The sequence below is a fragment of the Oncorhynchus mykiss genome, chromosome 27 (genome assembly GCF_057628025.1).
Source record: "Oncorhynchus mykiss isolate SJ-2025 chromosome 27, ASM5762802v1, whole genome shotgun sequence".
In the NCBI taxonomy this organism is placed as follows: Eukaryota; Metazoa; Chordata; class Actinopteri; order Salmoniformes; family Salmonidae; genus Oncorhynchus; species Oncorhynchus mykiss.
Genome location: NC_143048.1, coordinates 21,903,511 through 21,917,976, shown reverse-complemented (window position 1 = coordinate 21,917,976; position 14,466 = coordinate 21,903,511). Strand labels below are relative to the sequence as shown.

General features: G+C 39.9%; 1 long non-coding RNA gene across 1 annotated transcript; it reads right to left on the bottom strand.

Annotated features, from left to right (window-relative positions):
* Positions 1-7,885: 7,885 nt before the first annotated feature.
* Positions 7,886-9,011, bottom strand: LOC149971273 (uncharacterized). Its single transcript, XR_016492449.1, has 2 exons — positions 8,880-9,011; positions 7,886-8,561 (listed from the first exon to the last, which is right to left on the bottom strand). It is a non-coding gene; the product is annotated as an uncharacterized LOC149971273 (long non-coding RNA).
* Positions 9,012-14,466: the final 5,455 nt, after the last annotated feature.

The following is a 14,466-nucleotide window of genomic DNA, read 5'->3' as shown; positions in this document are numbered from 1 at the left end:
CACCTTGAGGTGTGTCAGATTTAGATATTTATATTCATAAGCCTATGGTGTTACTTTATGCCATTCATTTAGTGCCATCAACAGAGAGACACTGTTATGCCTTCCATTTTTGCCATGCTAATCTCAGAACAGTTAACACATGTCATTTAGTAAGTACAGTTAACACATGTCATTTAGTAAGTACAGTTAACACATGTAATTAAACCTGGTACTTAGTTAACGTACATAGTCCCTTCTGGGTCACAAGGCGACTTTTGAACACTGTATGTTACTTTTTCCGTCGGTATGTCAACGCAGGTAGCGAGAGTGAACGATTCAGATGACTTTGCATCGCATAGAAACGTTAAACTCTTATCATTTGTTTAGTTTTGTTTTTTGGACACATCAGAAGGGATGGTTCATACACTAAGAACATTTCATTCATTGTTTTGATATACAGTAATGTTTAATTTAATTTAGTTTTTTTGCTATTTTGTTTGTGTTTATTTATTTAACTGTCATTTTGTTTGACACAGATCCTTGTGTCTGTGCATTTAGGCTGAACAGTACTGTAACATGTATGCTCTCTTTTCTCTGAAATGGAATTCAACTTCAATTGAATCAAGTAAAGGGTTGGTACCATGGCTATACAACAGAACAAATGTAGACTGAAGGCACACAATCTTATCAACAAATCAATTACTATTATAATGGGCTTAATGAATCATGTATAGTGTGTTTTTAGGAAATGTCGTTGCTATCTGTTGCTCATTCAAGCTATTTGTTTGCCAGTATATACAGTATACATTATTTATTACAGTAGATATTTATTATTGTCATTCTGAACTACCAGCTCATTCACTATACTTCATCCTATAAACTCAGTGCTACAATGTTTCCTGCCTTCTCCAGTATTTCACTCAGTGCTACAATGTTTCCAGTATTTTACTCATAGACATTTAAAAAAGGAGAGTGTAGTGCACCATAGACATTTAAAAAAGGAGAGTGTAGTGCACCATAGACATTTAAAAAAGGAGAGTGTAGTGCACCATAGACATTTAAAAAATGAGAGTGTAGTGCACCATCTACATATTAGAAGGGAGAGCGTAGTGCACCATCCACATATTAGAAGGGAGAGTGTAGTGCACCATCTACATATTAGAAGGGAGAGTGTAGTGCACCATCTACATATTAGAAGGGAGAGTGTAGTGCACCATCTACATATTAGAAGGAAGAGTGTAGTGCACCATCTACATATTAGAAGGGAGAGTGTAGTGCACCATCTACATATTAGAAGGTAGAGTGTAGTGCACCATCTACATATTAGAAGGGAGAGTGTAGTGCACCATCTACATATTAGAAGGAAGAGTGTAGTGCACCATCTACATATTAGAAGGGAGAGTGGAGTGCACCATCTACATATTAGAAGGAAGAGTGTAGTGCACCATCTACATATTAGAAGGGAGAGCGTAGTGCACCATCTACATATTAGAAGGGAGAGTGGAGTGCACCATCTACACATTAGAAGGGAGAGTGTAGTGCACCATCTACATATTAGAAGGAAGAGTGTAGTGCCACATCTACATATTAGAAGGGAGAGTGGAGTGCACCATCTACATATTAGAAGGAAGAGTGTAGTGCCACATCTACATATTAGAAGGGAGAGTGGAGTGCACCATCTACATATTAGAAGGGAGAGTGTAGTGCACCATCTACATATTAGAAGGAAGAGTGTAGTGCACCATCTACATATTAGAAGGAAGAGTGTAGTGCACCATCTACATATTAGAAGGAAGAGTGTAGTGCACCATCTACATATTAGAAGGGAGAGCATAGTGCACCATCTACATATTAGAAGGGAGAGCGTAGTGCACCATCTACATATTAGAAGGAAGAGTGGAGTGCACCATCTACATATTAGAAGGAAGAGTGTAGTGCACCATCTACATATTAGAAGGAAGAGTGTAGTGCACCATCTACATATTAGAAGGGAGAGCATAGTGCACCATCTACATATTAGAAGGGAGAGTGTAGTGCACCATCTACATATTAGAAGGGAGAGCATAGTGCACCATCTACATATTAGAAGGGAGAGTGTAGTGCACCATCTACATATTAGAAGGGAGAGTGTAGTGCACCATCTACATATTAGAAGGAAGAGTGTAGTGCACCATCTACATATTAGAAGGGAGAGCATAGTGCACCATCTACATATTAGAAGGGAGAGTGTAGTGCACCATCTACATATTAGAAGGGAGAGTGTAGTGCACCATAGACATTTTAAAAATTAGTGTAGTGCACCATTGGACAGTGTGACAGAGAAACCAATTTGGGACACTGTGCTCTCAAATGAAACACTTTTTTGCTTTTCATGTGCTGGGTCAGAGATGCTGGGTCAGAGGTCATAGTTCAAACAGGTTTGTATGTATCTGTATGTGTGCATGAGTATGTGAGTGTGTGTATGGGAGAAAGAGTGAGAGTGGGAGAGAGAGAGAGATAAGGTGCTTTTTTTACATCATCATCTATAAAATCACAATATGGATCAAATGCATACTTCTAGGCTATACCAATAGAGAACCACATATACTGTACTCTTTTCCTATGGGTGAAATATAGTGTTCTTACTCAAAACATACATTTCATTAACATCATTTGAAAGAAACTGATATGCTTGTTGGACAATAAATCTCTGTCATGTGGATGCTGTAAGCCAATGATATCTGCCATTCCCCGACAGTAGTTTCACATACACGCACGCACGCACACACACACAAATTATTCATGCACATCTGTTTATTGCAATCCGGAAACAGAACCCCACAATGACTGATAAGATGAAATGGTAAGCTGTTGGATCCCCAAACCCTAGACTGCAGTCTCTTGCTGCAGCCTGCTGTACTGAAGCTTTCATTAGATTAATTTCTGTTTTTGGAATGGTCTCTCTTGCCAGCCAATAGCTGATAGGCTCACCCTGCGCAGCCACCAATCTCGTTCCTGTTGCTAGGGCTATAATAAGCCTCCTGTTATTAGCCCCAGTTCCTTGCTGCATTGTTCAGACACCTATAGCATTCTGCAAAAAAATATGAAAGCTCAAGCAGCAGAGGAAGCATTAGAATTCAGCAGCACCAACCTGTCCCCCATGCTGTGTTGTAGTGCACTACATTATCTGCACCAAGGACGACAAGACCAACATTCATACGGTGTCCAATAGATTTTTGAAAGTATCTATAAAACAATGACAAAATTATTTATCTGCTAACATTGGTCCTTTTTTCCGACCTTCTAAGCATCTGATGACTTCCTGGATTGTGACAACATAGACTAGACAGCAGGCAACAACGATACTATAGTATAATCAAGTTAACCAGATATGTTCTCTCTATGTATAAATCACTGATAAATCATGTCAAACCTATTCTATGGGCACTATTCACATGGTAACACTTTAAATGGTTTATATTGCATTTACAAATGATTAAATAACAGAAAACATAGTTATAAACCATTAAGAGGATGTGAGGTCAGTGTTCTATATCTGGTCAAAGTGTCATAATGAGGTCTGGGGTTTTAAAGCAGCCCACTGAGTTAAAACCGACAACCACGAAAGCCAGCATCCCGGAGTCGCCTCTTCACTGTTGACGTTGAGACTGGTGTTTGCGGGTACTATTTAATGAAGCTGCCAGTAGAGGTTGTTTCTCAAACTAGACAGTCTAATGTACTTGTCCTCTTGCTCAGTTGTGCACCGGGGCCTCCCACTCCTCTTTCTATTCTGGTTAGAGCCAGTTGGCACTGTTCTGTGAAGGGAGTAGTACACAACGTTGTACAAGATCCTCAGTTTATTGTCAATTTCTTGCTTGGAATAGCCTTCATTTCCCAGAACAAGAATAGACTGACAAATTTCAGAAGAAAGTCCTTTGTAATCAAATCCACAAATGCTACTCAACTAGTCTAAAGAAGGCCAGTTTTATTGCTTCTTTAATGAGCACAACAATTTTCAGCTGTGCTAACATAATTGCAAAAGGTTTTTCTAATGATCAATTAGCCTTTTAAAATTATAAACTTGGATTAGCTAACACAACGTGCCATTGGAACACAAGAGTGATGGTTGCTGATAATGGGCCTCTGTAAGCCTATGTAGATATTCCATTAAAAAATGGTCAGTTTCCAGCTACAATAGTCATTTACAACATTAACAATGTCTACACTGTATTTCTGATCAATTTGATGTTATTTTAATGGACAAAAAATGAGCTTTTCTTTAAAAAACAAGGACATTTCTAAGTGACCCCAAACTTTTTAAGAGTAGTGTATATAAACTTAATTCAAGACAATACATGTTTCTGTTTTCATTCATCCCTGACAAACAGCTGTGTGTATATATAGAGGAAACCTAATGGGCACCATCTGAACCATGCACTGCATGTGTGAACAGTCTTTGACAAAATTAACCATGCTAGAGTACTATTTTTTTTCATTTTTTTGCGGTATTTTACCCTCTTTTTCTCCACAATTTCAATCTTGTCTCATCGCTGCAACTCCCCAACGGGCTCGGGATTTTGAGGCGAAGGTTGAGTCTTGCGTCTCCCGAAACATGACCCGCCAAACCGCGCGTCTTAACACCGGCCTGCTTAACCTGGAAGACAGCCGCACCACTGTGTCAGAGGAAACACTGTTCAACTGAAAACCGCAGTCAGCCTGCAGGCGCCCGGCCCGCCACAAGGAGTCGCTAGAACGTGAAGAGCCAAGTAAAGCCCCCCCGGCCAAACCCTCCCCTAACCCGGGCGACGCTGGGCCAATTGTCCATCGCCCTATGGGACTGCTGGTTCGATACAGCCCAGGATCGAACCCGGGTCTGTAGTGACACCTCTAGCACTGCGAAGCAGTGCCTTAGACCACTGTGCAAGTCGGAAGGCCCAATGCTATTGTATTCTATTCTTACAGTGATATTACATCATTTGCCTGCTACGTCCACTGTGGAATCTGAAGCGATCCTGCTGTGCTACAAAGGATTTCTTTACAGTGTAAATGACTATCATAACTTAGTCGGAATAGAGGGAGATGGTGTGCTAAATTTGGCTCAGAGTTTTTTGCTTGTTATGCAAGAGTATGTTGATGTCTAATGGACTGACTACACCGTAGCCTAGTCTCCATGGTTGGCTGTCACATTGATGTACCCAGTCTACTCAGTGTCTACTCACAGGCTGCAGGCAGAGAGTACTATTATTAGAACTGTCTGTGTACTCAGCTTCTACAGTACTACTAGCTTTTTAATAGGATGATATTTCTGGAGCTCCACTGGCATTCTCTTTTTTTTGTTGGGGGGGGGGGGGGTGATCATGAAAAACAAAATGCATGGTGATCTAATGCATCTACTTGTCTTCCGGCATCTTTTACATGTAGTAAATTACGAGATCCAAAGTTACGAGTACACAGGTATTATGTAAGTTCGGAGTACCAAAACAAAGTAGCTTCATAGTTCCATGTGGGATACACTTAACAACATCTTGCAGGGTGTTGAATGGGAAACCTTATTGCTTGAGATGTTTGAAACTGCTAAAAATCTGGCATTCTATCAGACAATATTCTCAATCTAATCCAACTTCTTCAGGATTGGTTGGTCCCCTGCGGGACGGTTGAGCTAACGTAGGCTAATGCAATTAGCATGAGGTTGTAAGTAACAAGAACATTTCCCAGGACATAGACATAGAGTTGAAGTCGGAAGCTTACATACACTTAGGTTGGAGTCATTAAAACTCGTTTTTAAACCACTCCACAAATGTATTGTTAACAAACTATAGTTTTAGCAAGTTGGTTAGGACATCTACTTTGTGAATGACACAAGTAATTTTTCCAACAATTGTTTACAGACAGATTATTTAACTTATAATTCACTGTATCACAATTCAAGTGGGTCAGAAGTTTACATACACTAAGTTGACTGTGCCTTTAAACAGCTTGGAAAATCCCAGAAAATGATTTCATGGTTTTAGAAGCTTCTGATAGGCTAATTGACATCATTTGAGTCAATAGGAGGTGTACCTATGGATGTATTTCAAGTCCTACCTTCAAACTCAGTGCCTCTTTGCTTGACATCATGGGAAAATTAAAAGCAATTTCCAAATGCCTGAAGGAACCACGTTCATCTGTACAAACAATAATACGCAAGTATAAACACCGTGAGACCACGCAGCCGTCATACCGCTCAGGAAGGAGTCGCGTTCTGTCTCCTAGAGATGAACATACTTTGGTGCGAAGGGTGCAAATTAATCCCAGAACAACAGCAAAGGACCTTGTGAAGATGCTGGAGGAAACAGGTACATAAGTATCTATTTCCACAGTAAAACAAGTCCTATAACGACATAACCTGAAAGGCCGCTCAGCAAGGAAGAAGCCACTGCTTCAAACCCGCCATAAAAAAAGCCAGACCATGGTTTGGGGACACTGCACATGGGGGAAAAGATCGTACCTTTTGGAGAAATGTCCTCTGGTCTGATGAAACAGAAATAGAACTATTTGGCCATAATGACCATCCTTCTGTTTGGAGGAAAAAGGGGGAGGCTTGCAAGCCGAAGAACACCATCCCAACCATGAAGCATGGGGGTGGCAGCATCATGATGTGGGGGTGCTTTGCTGCAGGAGGGACTGGTGCACTTCACATAATAGATGGCTTCATAAGGAGGAAAATTATGTGGATATACTGAAGCAACATCTCAAGACATCAGTCAGGAAGTTAAAGCTTGGTTGCAAGGGTCTTCCAAATGGACAATGACCCCAAGCATACTTCCAAAGTTGTGGCAGAATGGCTTAAGGACAACAAAGTCAAGGTATTGGAGTGGCCATCACAAAGCCCTGACCTCAGTCCTATAGAAAATGTGTGGGCAGAACTGAAAAAGCATGTGCGAGCAAGGAGGCCTACAAACCTGACTCAGTTACACCAGCTCTGTCAAGAGGAATGGGCCAAAATTCACCCAACTTATTGTGGGAAGCTTGTGGAAGGCTACCTGAAACATTTGACCCAAGTTAAAAAATTTAAAGGCAATGCTACCAAATACGAATTGAGTGTATGTAAACTTCTGACCCACTGGGAATGTGATGAAAGAGATTAAAGCTGAAATAAATAATTATCTCTACTATTATTCTGACATTTCACATTCTTAAAATACAGTGATTTGGGCAGTCTTGATCAAACCTTTTGCACAGAAATGCAATGGTTCATTGGATCAGCCTAAAACCTTGCACGTACACTGCTGCTATCTAGTGGCCCAAATCTAAATCGCACCCGGGCTGGAATAATAAGTTATGGCCTTTCTCTTGCATTTCAAAGATGATGGTACAAAAAACATACAAAACAACTGTTGTTTTTTTCTTTGTATTATCTTTTACCAGATCTAATGTGTTATATTCTCCTACATTCCTTTCACATTTCCACAAACTTCAAAGTGGTTCCTTTCAAATGGTACCAAGAATATTCATATCCTTGCTTCAGGGCCTGAGCTACAGGCAGTTAGATTTGGGTATGTCATTTTAGGCGAAAAATTAAATAAAGGGTCCGATCCTTAAGAAGATTTATCAAACTTCAAGATTTGATTATCTGTTTTGAGGGTTCATTTCCTCTTACTCAGATTTGTCTGGTTCATTTGAATGGAATATACAGTACCACTCGAAGGTTTGGACACACCTACTCATTCAAGGGTTTTTCTTTATTTTTTACTATTTTCTACATTGCCTTGATGACAGCTTTGCACACTCTTGTGTTATTTCATAGTTTTGATGTCTTCACTATTATGTCTTCTATTATCTAGAAAATAGTCAAAATAAAGAAAAACCCTGGAATGAGTAGGTGTGTCCAAACTTTTGACTGGTACTGTAGATATTCTTCAACAAGGCAAAATAAAGACAAATAGTATGAATGACAAAATGTATTATTAATTCATATGAACATTTATAGACTTTGCTGTGTATTATTTATCAAAATAACCAGAATTTTCAGCTGAAGTTTTTAAGAAACCTCCCATGAGTAAAACAGCATAGAGAACTCTCCTTAGCCGCCCCTCTTCACTGGAAATGTCTACTATATTGAAAATACATTTTAAAAAGCACTGTACAGTATACATATTTGAAATCAGAAGATTGAAACATGAGACTGCAGAAATAATGATTTCCAGGTAGAAACGTATCTCCCAACTCACTTTCATTCAGCATCAAGTGTACATACATGATCATTTACATGGTCACACTTTCTTTGGATAGTCCATCCGTAGATGCTCTACAGATGATCATGCTATCTACAAACTATTTGTTGATAAGCAACTGCTTTCTAAGGTTACAGTGGGGTTGGGGTAAGGTTTAGAATAAGGGTTTGGGTAAGAGTTCGAGTTAGGGCTAGCATAAGGGTAAGGATTAAGTTTAGGGTTAGGATAAAAGTTAAGGTTAGGGTTAGTAGATAGTTAGTTGAAATGTTACTAATAGTCTGTAAGCGCTTATCTCCAGTTGACCAATATCTACTGCAGAAGATCTGTATGCTTGACTCTTCTTGCCATGATTGGTTGTTAGCTATTAGTCGCTAGTCCCAAACATCATCCCTGTTAAGTAAAAATAACATATCAGATGTCTGTCAGTTCTCCTGTCAGTTTTTCAAGAGAATAGAGAATAGAGAAAGGGTTGGAGCTACAGGACCAATGAAATATATCAAAATACAATTTCACCGAAACAGGCCATTCAATGACTTGATTGACAGTAACTATAAGAAGTGACACTAACAATGCAAGTTAAGGTATAAAATACAAGCCACTGCAGAAGATGTCAAGTCTTAGCCATGAATTGCACTTGAGAACTGGTGCCTGCAAAATTACACAATGTTGGAAGCTTACTCATGGGGAGTTTACTCATGGGGAGTTTACCTCTTGCTGATGGCCATGGAGAGCCCTCCTTCCTGGACAGCTGGCATGGGCAGTGGGACCTTGACGATGAGCACACCCTTTGGAGAGAGAGAGAGGAGATCACCTTCTCAGAGTCCACACCGGGAGAATACTGCAGCCAGGAGACAGAACAAGTTTGTATCAGAGGAGAGTACTCTCATGTGACAGAAGTTATTATTGTCAATATCAGCACCCCAAATTGCATCCTATTCCCTCTATACTGTAGTGTGCTTCTTTTGACCAAGACCTAAAGGACTCTGGTCAAAATTTGTGCACTATATAAGGAATAGTGTGCCATTTTGGACGTATCATTGCAATCAACACCCAAGGGATGTTACTTTAGCTTTAAGGATTTATAACTATTGAAATGTTCTGCTTTGTGCTCACGTGGACTTCCTGGTGAAGTTTCATCTCTTCTCTCTTCGTGCTTTCCTATTGATATTACAGACACATTGGGGTTAGGAGTGTATCTTCGGTGTGTACAGTGTGTGTATGACTCTCTGTGCACAGATTGAGTTAAGTCTACAGTTTATGCTTTAGAGTGCACCTGGCTGTAGTATATTGTATGGGTACTGGGTTGTTATTTTGAAAGGCTTGACTCCCTCCTGAAGCTGCTCTGGGATACAATGTTTACCGACAAAGATTTGGCATTGACCCTTAACTATAAGCTGCAGTACTGTACGTGACTAATAAATGTAACATTTATCTTCGTCTACCAGTAGGTAAGCAACATTTTTATTTGTTTTATTATACAAGAAAGATCAAAACATAAACTGAACGACGACAAGGATAATATAGAGCTGGTGGGATTTTCCATGCATCGGCAGGACAGAGAAGCTACGTCTGGTAAGACGAGGGGCGAAGGTGTGTGTCTATTTGTCAATAACAGCTGGTGCGCAATGTTTAATATTAAAGACGTCTCGAGGTATTGCTCGCCTGAGGTAGCGTACCTTATGATAAGCTGTAGACCACACTATCTACCACGAGAGTTCATCTATATTATTCGTAGCTGTCTACTTACCACCACAAACCGATGCTGGCACTAAGACCGCACTCAACCAGCTGTATAAGGCCATAAGAAAACAAGAAAATGCTTACGCAGAAGGGGCACTCCTGCAGGCAAACTTAAATCTGTTTTACCTCATTTCTACCAGCATGTCACATGTGCAACCAGAGGGAAAAAAAACTCTAGACCATCTTTACTCCACACACAGAAACGCATACAAAGCTCTCCCTCGCCCTCCATTTGGCAAATTTGACCATAATTCTATCCTCCTGATTCCTGCTTACAATCAAAAAACAAATTTAGGAAGTACCAGTGACTCGCTCATTAAGGAAGTGGTCAGGTGACGCGGATGCTACGCTACAGGACTGTTGTGCTGGCACAGACTGGAATATGTTCAGGGATTTATCCAATGGCATTGAGGAGCATACCACCTAAGTCATTGGCTTCATCAATAAGTGCATTGACGACGTCGTCCCCACAGTGACCGTATGTACTGGGCTTGCCCATTAGGCAGTAGAAGTAGGGGTTGCCCATTAGGCAGTAGAAGTAGAAGCTTACATCCACAGAGGAGCCTGGGGGGCACATGTAGCCGGGCCAGTGGGAGCCTGGCCAGTGGGATCACTTGTCTGGGATCTGGGGCATCCCGAAGGACTGGTCGAAGAGCCATGAGCCGTGGTGCCAGTTGTGGAAGGGGTCAAAGTTTGGCTCCCGGAGCATAGTGAAAAGGACATGATTTAAACTATTTTCTTGGACTGTTAGGAAACAAAGACAAGCTCATGTGTCCAAAGACATATATGAGATATACTGTACCCAACACCCACCCTGGGAAAAAGGACAAGTATCAGGACTATGGACATTAGAGGTAATCTCCCTCTGCTGGGTGTGACATACTGAGAGCCCACATAGCACAAACCTAAATAACATACAGTACCTACTGCACAGACCTCATGGTACAAAAGCTACAACAAACACGCCCACAGGATTACACTACAAAAAACAGCGGTAGCAACAAAAGCTTGGCTTGAGCATTGCAAAAAGTCATTTTATTTCCTGTTGTTGCACTTTTTGATCATGTGAATCATGCACTCTTTGATTGAAACGTGTAATTGTGTATTTCCTGTTTTGCTATCTATTGTTGGTTCTGGTTGGTTAGTATCCACACACAGAGAGAGACAGAGCACACCCAACAGAGACAGTAAACAGCTGTGAAGATTTGTCAAGACCTTGCAAATGAAAACAGATACTTTGAGAAGACTGTCTGTGTAATCTGCAGTTATTCGCATTGAGTTTAATTTTTTTTTATTTTTATTAAGAATCATGAAAAGAGGAACAGTGAAAACAGTCTACCAAGGAGTATAGCCGAGAAATGAGCTCTCTGCCGCAGTGGCAGTTCTGAAAGTGATGATTTAATTTGTTGGTTTAGGACTTGATTGCATGTCAGTGACACCAGCATGATCTTTGTGTGAAAATCAACCTGGACCTTAACGTGTGTCTAGGCCAGGTTTTGCAAACAAGTCAGTTATATGAAGCTCAGAGAGAAAGAGACATGGGCAACATGACTGCTAGCATGATGGAGTCTTGAGTGACTTAGAACAGACTGACAGAGTTGGGGATGGGAAATGGAGTCTGAGAAAACCAAGCCCATGATGGTGCTGACTGGGTTGTAACAGCTGTAGTGGCTTTAGCTGGTCCGGGGGAGTCCCGCTGGGCCTTTGCATTGGCCTGGCTGGCTCAGCCTGTTGCTGAGGCTGTCATGGCAGATGTTGCTTGCAAGGCAGCAGAAAATGATCAGCTATACGGCATACAGTTCTCCCAAAGAAGACAGGCTGTGCTGAAGGGTTGGTGGTCTCTGGAGCACAAAGGGGAGGTGTGATCTACAATACATAGGTATGTACTACAAACGGGATTAGGGAGCTTGTTTTTTTAAATCAGTTACAAAACAACACATTTTCTGTTTCCTGTGTAGTCTATTTTATGTAAGGAATCACAACAATCAATTGTCAACTGAATTGTACCTCTATCAGTAGACCAGTGTATTTTTATATATAGTGTGGAGAAACAAGACAGTTTTATGCATTCTATTTCTAAGGTGTGGTCCGATCAAAAACAGAGCACTACTGTGCTGTTGCTTGGCAACTGTTTCCACAGTAACCTTTGCTCAGAAACATTACACTGTGGATTTCGAGGAGTGCCATGTACATCAATGGGAAAACAAACCGATCACAAAAAAGCCAACTAATGTGAAAAATGATTAAACATGGTCCAAACTGATGTGCATGTTTCAATAAATTAATGAACATGCCTTTTTTTATTTTGTTACAGCTCACATGGAGGCTGTGCATTTAGCAGGTACCCCTAACACCTGTGCAGTAAGTCACTCACTTCAATAAAGGGAAACTTAACCCCTGGAGTGTTCATTTTAGATAAAGGGACTGTGTGTCAATCCAAATCCCCTATCATAACACATATGACTAGTATGACAGCCCCTTGAGATAAATGGCTCTATAGTACACAGGATAAACACACCTATTTTTTACCTCTTCTTGCTGAGGAGTGCATGACAGTGACGTATGGACTTCATATGTGCACCTCTTTCTTATCAAGAGTGGACACACCTTTACATGCATTGTGTGACATCAAGGTGTTCCCTGACCGTTGAAAGAAAAAAAGCATGGGACAAATGGCATGATGTTTCATTGTGGTCGTTGGCAAGTGGTATTAGATCATTCTACAGAAATACACTATAATATGTCTGAAGCAAGCCTAATGTAGCCTCTGTATGAAGAACAATGGAGAAAAAAACTGTCCTGAGGCACAATAGATACAGTTAGACAGAAGGGTGCCATCTAGTGGTATATTTACAAAGAAACAGGGACATTGAACATAAGGCCTATGAAAGACTATATGTCTTTCAATTTTGAATAAACAAACACTGAAAATCAAAGTAGACACATACCTTAGTAGATTGCACACACCCCAAACATTTCTTCAAAACAGCATGGTTCTCAGAAACAGTCTCCATCAACTTCAGGTACAAAATCTCTTACCTAAACACATCATAGGGCTCCTCTTTGATACTATCGACCTGTCCCATCCTAATTAAGGTCCCAGGGGCCCATTCAGAGGGGCCCAGATTCACAAAACGTTCTTAAGAAGAAATGTCTTCTTAACTGCCATTTTCTACATAACTATAGACTTAAGAAGAAAGTTAAGCAAAGTTGCTATTCTTCAAAAAGGTTCTTGAAAATGTTCTTGAGCTATTTCTCCTGAAGCAAAAAGTTAAGAAGAAATGTAGATTCTTGAACTACAGTTATTGGAAATTCTACGATAGCTAAAATAGTTTCTGTATTGATTATTTTAGCCCAAGAACATGTTTTAGAACAGTAATCTCTAGGCAACCAATTTAGCTAGCTAGCTAGCTAGCAATGGTAATCATGTTAGCATATTTATTATTGCGATTACTGTTCTAAAACATGTTCTTGGGTTTAAAATAATCAATACTGAAACTTTCAGATTAAGTTTGTGGGTGTATTAAGAAGACATTTCTCTTAAGAAGGTTTTGTGAATCTGGGCCCAGGTTCCTACCCTGTCACAATAATACAAGTGTTATTCCAGTTGTTTATTTTACAAAAACATGTGGATGGTGTCAGAGAGCCATATTTGAATAGCCTACTGGGCTATGACATGAGGGATTATCAATATGAACAAATATGTGGCCATATTGTTGAAAATTATGTGATATACTTCAGAATTTCAAAAGCACCAATGAAAAAAGCCAAACCGAAAACAGGTCTTTTGTCTTATTCAGGTGTTTACATTGCCATATTATATAACTTTCATGTCAGCTGAGATGATTCAGAATAAGCTCCACTTTTTAGCTCCTCGCAATGCAGACTTTGTGTCGACATAACTTGTTTTTCACTCTTAAATCTGTATGTTGTCCTAAAAGCTGTGGTCAGGCTATTCTGACACATGTTCCAGAAGTCCATTTGACATCTTGATGGAGTTCTAGATGTGATATTACTCACTTCAATTTGTACAACAGTAAAAAAAAAAAAATGATAATAAAGCATTTAGTCCTACTTTTTTTTTTAAAACAGCTCCAGATGAAAGATTGCTTGCACTATAGGACGTTAATAACACCTGCGTGCAAGAGTCCTGTTAGAGAGACCTATACAGGGAACAAACAAGAATGTTCATTTGCTAACTTTAATTATCGGCAACATCAACTGTATGAAAGCATGCAAAAATGACTTCTTTAGAATGGATTGTAACAACCACATTTCAGCTGAGCACATAGGTGTAATATTTGGAGAAACACAGAGCTAACAGTACAAAAGGCATTCAGACTATTAAGAGTACTATAGTACAGTCATGAATAGACAATGAAACCTATGTTAACAACAGACACAAACATCATGCAGTTGGGATAAGACAAAAGTTTTTAAAAAAATAACACATGGTTTGTACTTTTATTATATGATATATAAGGTTTATCACAAATATTTCTAAAAGACTGTATCGGGGTGAGCTCTTTCATTTGGATCTTTCTTCAAATAGATT